At 38.4% G+C, this 8,381-nt stretch overlaps 1 long non-coding RNA gene across 1 annotated transcript; it reads left to right on the plus strand.

Annotated features, from left to right (window-relative positions):
- Window positions 1–1,201: 1,201 nt before the first annotated feature.
- LOC121876000 lies at window positions 1,202–8,364 on the plus strand. Its single transcript, XR_006090702.1, has 4 exons — window positions 1,202–1,239; window positions 3,461–3,586; window positions 3,916–4,036; window positions 7,510–8,364. It is a non-coding gene; the product is annotated as an uncharacterized LOC121876000 (long non-coding RNA).
- Window positions 8,365–8,381: the final 17 nt, after the last annotated feature.

The following is an 8,381-nucleotide window of genomic DNA, read 5'->3' on the forward strand; positions in this document are numbered from 1 at the left end:
TAACTAGAGTGATAGTGATCATACAAGTTAACTAGAGTGGTAGTGAACATACAACCTCCACCTTTAAATATAATGGCCTATTTGAACAGATATTTTGCTTAGTGGACCCGCCTTAAGAAGTTATTCATCTGTTATAAGAGATATGATGGTATGTTTAAGAGTTGCATAAGGTCAAGGAATCAGTGGACATATATAGAGTACAGTACTATATTAAGAGCTTGAATATAGGCTGCAGAAGGCCTGAAGGCAGACGGCTTACAACTTAAAAATACCGAGTAGCTTTTCCATTTAATCGAGTTAGTTTTCAATTTCCGAGAATAAGGTGGCAGTCTCTCCAAAAACGCCTGACCAATTATCGTATATGCTGGAGTACCTGTATAAGGCGACCCCCAAATATTTAATTTATAATTTAAGTTTTAGGCTCTACAGCACTTGTTATATAAGATAGGGTATTGGTGTAGGCTATAACTATAGGTCACCTAAAGGAAATTATATACAGTACAGTCTGGATTTACGCGGATTTTTTTACGCGTTTGGTCATTTACGTGGTGCCTTGCCAGAATGAAATGTTTTAATTACGTGGTAAATTTCATCATTTACGTGGGAAGCGGCGCGGGCATTGTGCGCATTAGGTCACTCTTACGTTATTGCTGACGTCATATGACGTATCGGACTGTGATTGGGCCACACATTCCCTCCGCCGCTAGCTGTAATTGGTCTAATGTAACATGACGTGCCGGGCTAGTGTCATTGTTCTCAGTCCGCGTATACATTTCTCTCTTGTGCCCGCTATTCCCCTCACAATGGCTTCCGCTGGACCCCACCACCCAAGAAAAACCTTGAATTACCTGGACCAAGCCATGGTTATGTGAAGGAAATCATCGAGTTGGGGGAGAAAATCAAGCTCGTCCTTGACAAAGACCCAGTCAATCATCGGTATGAAGTGTCTAATAACCTTCTGTCGAAAATTATGGAGCTGTATGTCCAGATCTATCACGACAACATCAATGCTAGTCGTCAACGAAGTATTAAGGACTTCTTCGCCTGCAACCCCACCACAACCACAGCCAGCCCAAGTCATTGATAGTGACAGTGAGGATATGGACATTGAGGGGTTTGTCAGGGAGGCCCTGCAAACCTCTGCGAGTAGTGAAAGTGATTCACCGGAGGGCAACTAATCTGCCCTCTGCCTCGGAACCAGCCGCCATCCACGTGTGCCGACCCATCTCTTCTACTAACGTAAGTGTTAAACACCTTTAGATTTGTAGTTTTTTATTTAGATATTATGTGTGTAGCAATACCATCATAAAAGTATGATGTTATTTTTACTACAAGGTACGTATTGTGTCGGAAAAAGTGGAGTTTGGGAGTTGGCCCAGTCTCTATTTCAATTAATCCCATATGTTCTGTTATTTCATTTACACGTTTCTCGTTTTACACGGACCTCCACGGGTTCAATTGACCGCGTAAATGCAGACTATACTGTACTGGTACAAAAGAAAATATCTTAGGTAATTAAAGAATAAAGCCAATTGGTTAAAGTAATAACAGTTTTCCTATTCAAATTTTTTTTAAAGAAAGGTAAAGATGCCACACTGAAGTGACAGTCACCCACCTACTTCTCACTACCACTCAAAACTGTTTATACAACAGTACTGTAGTGGATTTCTCCCCTACAAACGCTGTTTGTCGCTGCGTAGCCGACCCCGCGAATTCCACAGTGTGTGCCTCGTGGTCTAGGTCAACCAGCGCCGCCATACATCACAGAGCGGGGGTCAACTACTAAGCCACGCCTACCCCCGCTATTTAAGACCTGACCTCGTGGTGACCTCTCTCTTTCTACCTACACCAACCAGCCAGCAACACCTCCTCCTCCTCCGCCTGCCTGGCGGCCCTCTCTCCCGCCGGCGAGCATGGCAACCCACAAGCTGGTCCTCCTCTGAGCACCCTCACCACCCAGCTCTCTCTACATCACGCTTGTAACCACGCTGCCTTCCCAGCACCAAGCTGCATTGTACATCCAATACAACATGTATACAGAGAGCACATTGTGAGTTTCCTTTCTCCATCCCATCCTGAGTGTGAACCAAACATCCCATCAAAAACCCCCCACAGTACACTACTTTTATTGATAAGACATTCTCTTGTTGGTTTGATTTACTGACCGTCGAGACATTCTAAATATGATAATAAACCACCCTGTGGACGCCTGTGCATATGTGCACAATTAAGCATCACAAATAAGCTAACATTCTACCTCCATCTGGTACTGTTATTTTACAAATCAAATTAAGGTGTACTGTATACATAAGTTATTAATGTTGTCTAGCTATTATATTATTGTTGCCACCAAACGAATCTCGTGAATATTATTGTTATTGTTATTATTATTGTTAGGCATTTGATTAAAGTAATACTCGGTTGGTACTACGGTAACACTTTAAACTCACTTTAAATCTTTTAGTTCCCGCATTTAATCTCATTCATGAAGCTTTATTTACGTCCATTTTCTATTTTGAGATAAAAGAAAACGTAACATTTTTATGGGATGACGACTTTATTTATGATATATTGTAGCAATTATTTTATTTTATTTCTTTTATCCTCTTCGCAATTGATCGGCCTGTTAGGCGCTTGGGAGGTTGTTCAGGTCTCTTTTAGGCACTGCTGGCACTGTAGGCCTGTACCACAAGTGAACAAGGACTGTGGTAAAGAACACTTGTAGTTATCCAGGTGTTGCCAGGGCATCCCTTTTAACCTCCTTGCACCCATAACGTCCAGGCTGTTGGTTCCCCCTTGTGTGACCTTATTACGTACAGTAGCTACAACTCCTTCAATATTGCTCTAATTAATTATAAACAAATAAACCTTAACGAAAGAAAGGGTTTTCGCATATGCCGCATCTAATGAGCGCTATCACAACGAGTTTCCATGGCTGGTTTAGATTTGGAATTTGACGAAAAAAGCAGATTTCGAAAGATCGTTGGATTCACATTATGTTTATCTATCTATCTATCTATCTATCTATCTATCTATCTATTACTAATCAGCGGTAACCACCCAGTAAGGTACGGTAACTACCATTATTGTAGTTGGTGAAGTAATTCGTCCACATTTTTCCACGTAAGGTTTTTTTTGAGTTAAAGGTTTAATTAATTTGTAAAGTATTATATTAATCATATTATTGTTAGTAATATTAAAGTATTTTTTATGATATAATTGAATAAATCAGTAATGTTGGCAGCCGTGATTGGTCAACACAAGGCTGTCTCCCAAACTGAAAGATTTGGATTCCAGTGTTGTATTCGTCTTTCTATTTTTCCGTAAAGTTTTCCTTGTTGTTACTTTTCTATATTGCGATATAAATTAATTTACATTAAAATATGTATTAAAATTTTTATATACGATAAAGGTTGGATGTATTTTGTTATAATTCCTCATTTGATATTTTTTTTGGCAGGAGGACGGACTATAGCGAGGTGACTGGTGACTTGGCCCAGGGAGGACAGTGCACGTCGGGACACAGGGTGGGGAGGTGCTGCCGGTCGTCTCTCTTAGCTGACCGACTCGGGTCTTTAAATGTATGGTAAGTTTTTATTTAGTTTATTTCGGTGGTTAAATTTATACTTGTGTAAACTTGGATATATTAAGGCCATAAGTTTGTTGATTTTGTACTAAATGGGGTTTATTTTAAAAGGACTTGTAGAAAATATTGTAGATTCTCAAGCAACGGTCGTTAATGCTCGTAATGACATTGACTAGTTATTATAGAGAATAATTTACTATTTTTGGCTTGTATTTAAATTGATATGGCTTAGTTTTGGTCACCGTAAAGACTTTGTAAATATTTAAGTAACGTTTTATTTAATTTACTATCATACTTGTTAATCTTAAGCTGTTTTCATTTCCTTACAGATGATGGATCCAATTGGTTGTTACTGCTGTTAAAGGCCAGTTTGCTGCATCAGTGGTCGTCAGCGTGGGTAGTACAGCACCTCGTCAGCGTGGATAGTACAGCACCTTCTTATTTACTGGGGTTAGTAAGTTTGCTGTATACGTTAAGTCTGCTTCACTTAACTTTGCCACTGGGGTCTAGAGGCGGTCGATCGCATCTGGACATTGTTGGCAAGTATTGGGCATGTAATGGCTCTGTTACACCCTGTTGGCAAGTACTGGGAATGTACCGTTACACAGTTGGCAAGTACTGGGGATGTACTGTGTTACACCCTGTTGGCACGTACTGGGAATGTACTAGCTCTTACTGTTGACAAGTACTGTACATGTACTGGCTGTTACTGTTCTGTAGTCACTAAACAGCTCACACTCGGTGCCGTCACAAGAGATTGTTCCAACAGTTCACAACTGGCTACAAAAAAAAGCCTTAAAGTTTTCTGGACTTGTGGCATCAACCATAAGCTGTGGCCTCTGGTGGGGCGGGCGTCTGCTAATTACGAACACTAGACTAAGTAATGCCCTGTTACATGTTTATAAACTTGTATTAAGTCATCCCTTGCCTGCCTATAGACTGGACTATGGCATAAACTAATTGGCTTTCCCTTACACAATATGGCAATCACTCGCAGTACTGTTATTATTCATGCACGTCATCTGTTTCAATTTAGGACCTGTATGTCATTGTCCAGTCATTGGGGAACGTTTTGCTTGTTTATGCATCTACAACACGATTTAATGAGCTCGGGAAGCTCATTGCACATCTATTCAACACTTAAAGCTCCCCATCAGGGCGCTTATTTACCTTTATGGTATTATTGCAGTTTGGACCAATATTCGGAAGTGTTTTAACCATCACCCTTTACATCTCCTTATTTGAAGTATTTATATAGATTTCAACCTGGGGGCAAAGAATGTTAGAAATGAATGAGTTTTCCATACTTTTGGGGGATAACTCGCGGTTACTTTCCCCCAGAATTAAAGGTCAAATTAGATTAAATCACACCAAAATAGACAGGATAAACGGTCATTTTTAGTCGTGCACCGGTCTTTCGATCGCTGTTATTAATGTTTGTCTTAATGTTTAGACAGTTCTCTTATTTTTCTTCTATATTTCAGCCGGATATTAAGGATAATATATCTAATTTTTCAATGTTACAATTCCTCAAGACGCAAATGTTGCCAGGACTTGTTTACATCTGGCACCGATCTTTCTTTTGATATTATAAATATTTTTCATATGGTATTTAACGAAATTCGAACGAATTTTGTATTCATTTCCGCCGGAAATCACTAGTTTCTTATCCCCCCTAATCTTAACGGAAGAAGTTTAATTTTTTCTCATTAATCCCAAATGAATTGCCAACCAACAAAACCTACACCCCCATATTTTGGAAAAAAAACTATTGACCAATAAGAAGTCTCCCATCCCTATAGCCTCCCCCGCACATGGGTGGTAGAGGCTAAGACCTTCGCCCGAGGTAAACAAATGATGACACTTGTGACTGAGGAACTCTAATAATATTGAAAAATTAATATCTTGGTTATCCTTAATTTCCGGCGGAAATTCATAGAAGAAAAAGGTCTTGGAATTGTCTAAACATTATTAAATACATAATAAAAACAGCGAGACTGGTGTAAGAATAAAATTACACCGGATAACCTACGAGGCCATATTGGCCGAAAATGCAATTTTACCAACTTTAGTTTTGTTAATTTTTTTAATGCTTGACTGATAACAGGTCAGTGTTGTCACTCCTCAAGCACATGGAGGTTTGCATCCTCTTGTGACCACTATTTAACGTCTGTCTTGCCCTGATCTAAGTGTGTAACTATGATCTTAGTCTTTGGTCTGATGTGCCCACATGTAGAAAGCTTTTGAGGCTTTGACTTGACTTCATTTGGAATCAGACTGGCTCTTGCAGTCATTCTACAATCTGAATGGTCTTTGTATTCCTAGAGTCAGTGTGTTTGATCTGGAGTATACAGTATTTTTATCAAACTGTTTACTGACTATGATATTTAGCATAGTGTCTGCATTGCGGTTTGTGTAATTTCATTCTTCCAGTCAGTCGCCAGTTATCCATAATGCTGTGTTGTGTATTAATGTCTGTAAACTGGCTTGGCTTAATAAACTGCAGTTCTGTGATCTATAAATACATCCAACGAGGATTGTCTCTTGCCTTTAGTTTAATTTTCCACTATTTATATCCAATCCTTCTTCCCCTAAGTACCTTCACCTGGCTAGCTCTGTCCTATCCAGCAGAAGTACAGTAACTGGATCCCTCTTAAGTTACACAAATAACCTTGGCATTATTAACTTACCTGCATCTATAGTTCTCAATTTGTCCAATACGTTGTTCCCAGTACAGGTAACTACTGTACACACTTTTTTTCTATATAAACTTTATACCTAGTGAAGAATTAACTTTAATAAATGGTGGAATTTAAAGGTTTTTAAATATTAAACTTTACAAGGAACTTTATATTAAGAATTTCAAATGTTCTGGGTTGACGACCTGTTGATGTTTGTAGTCATTGGATTAGTCTGACTCATAATTGTAAATGATAGTTTCTTAAAATTTTAACTTGTCATTATTTTGTTTTTTAATGTTGTGGCACTCAAGAAATTAATGGAGAAAAGTGTTACTATGCTATACTCTTGCTAACAACTCTTGAATGTAATAAAACCTTTTCTTTCACTAATGGCTACCTTGCATAATGTTCATCAATAATCAAGTACTATAAAACATACTGGGGGCAGTTAACCAGTATAATCTGGGGATGACTACATAATGCTTGTAATACTGTATCCAAGGTTACCAATGATCTTACTACAGTAATAGTTAGGGCCAGTTGCAAGAACAGTTGTAGGGTGTACGACGCCGTTTACGATGACCTTCTTGCCCTGATCTGGTTTCAGGAATACCACCCTTTTGAAGCTCTGGAGAGTTCTCGAAGTTTCCTAATTTTGAGTACAGCACTAGCTAATAATTCCCACTAGGAAACTTGTTTCGAGACTCCTCCAAAGCTTCGAAAAGTGCAGAATTCCATGTGTTAAAGGTGATATTGCTGAAAAAGACCAGGGCAAGAAGGTCATCGTAAATGGCGTCGTACACCCCACAACCGTTCTTGCAATTGGCCCTTAGAGCTACAGTAAAAGTAAGGTTGCATAACATTGCTTTTTTCTCCACTATCATGTTAAGTTATGCAGTGTAATGCTTCGTTTATTCAGTAAACTAGTTAACAGGTGTCCCTTATATACAACCGTTTTATTCCTGGTAAGGTGTTCATTAAGTGGAAGTAATTTATATATTGGGGGTTATGTTCCTGTGAGGGAAAAATCTTTACATTCATATACAGATAAGTGTTGACAAAATGGGACTTACTCCTTGTCTGCTAATGTGTAGTGTAGACATTTGTTGAAACTATTGTTTATCAGGCATATGTATTGTATATTGGGGGATACCTGCATTAATGTACTGTGCTGTATAATAGTAGTGTACTGTAGGTATACTATTTGTTTATTTGTACAGTTGTAACAATTATTCATTCCAGGATGATGACTTAAAGATGGAGGATCCAACAAATGACCTAAGAGTTTTCTGGTGAACCGACTTGCTGCACTGCTCCAGTCCAGGGTAACTCATTGTGGTTTCTTCACTAAACTTGACAAGAGTACTGTACTGTAATTGTAACCCATGGACTGCCGTGTCTAGTTAACTCTTTTAAGTACATGTATCAATCAAGTATTATTACTGTACAATATTAGGGATGCACCAATTAATTGATAAATTACAAATATCCATATTTTGTGGAATAATCTGTACAGGTATTGGTAAACAAAGTATTAGCTGATGCCATTTTGCGGTCTATTTTGGGTTGAGAAATTAATCTAACATTTTTATTACCAGCAAAATACAGTAATTACGGAAACCAGTTAGTCTGTTCACTTATTATGGTAATGTCACTCTCGGATGCCGATCATTGTCTTGTAGTTGTGATGGATAACATGGCAGTGTCTGTGCAGGTCTTTGTACAACACTTCATTATACAGTACCGGTAATAAATATATTATCATGCCAGACAAAGTAGCTCTTATTTATTCTGAAGAGAAAAATAATCCGGTAAAGACTGTCGCTGACGAGGAAGCCTTGTTAAAGCACATTACTTATTTTATTTACCAATATACTATACTACAGTAGACTTAAATCCTGCAAAAATTATGAAATATAAAACCCAGCTGTTCTTAATATTGCAGCTTCAAGATTTCTGTAATACTATTACCCACTAAAGTTGATGTATTTGTGGACGGGTTTCTTTACCACCAGAGGAAATTGTTTCATTTAAATACTGTACTGTATTTGGCCGATACTTTGTTTATAGTCTGGCTTTGGTGGCGAGACTATATAGTGACTTAACTGCTTTTT

This window comes from Homarus americanus, unplaced genomic scaffold, assembly GCF_018991925.1.
Source record: "Homarus americanus isolate GMGI-L3 unplaced genomic scaffold, GMGI_Hamer_2.0 scaffold58535, whole genome shotgun sequence".
Lineage (NCBI taxonomy): Eukaryota > Metazoa > Arthropoda > Malacostraca > Decapoda > Nephropidae > Homarus > Homarus americanus.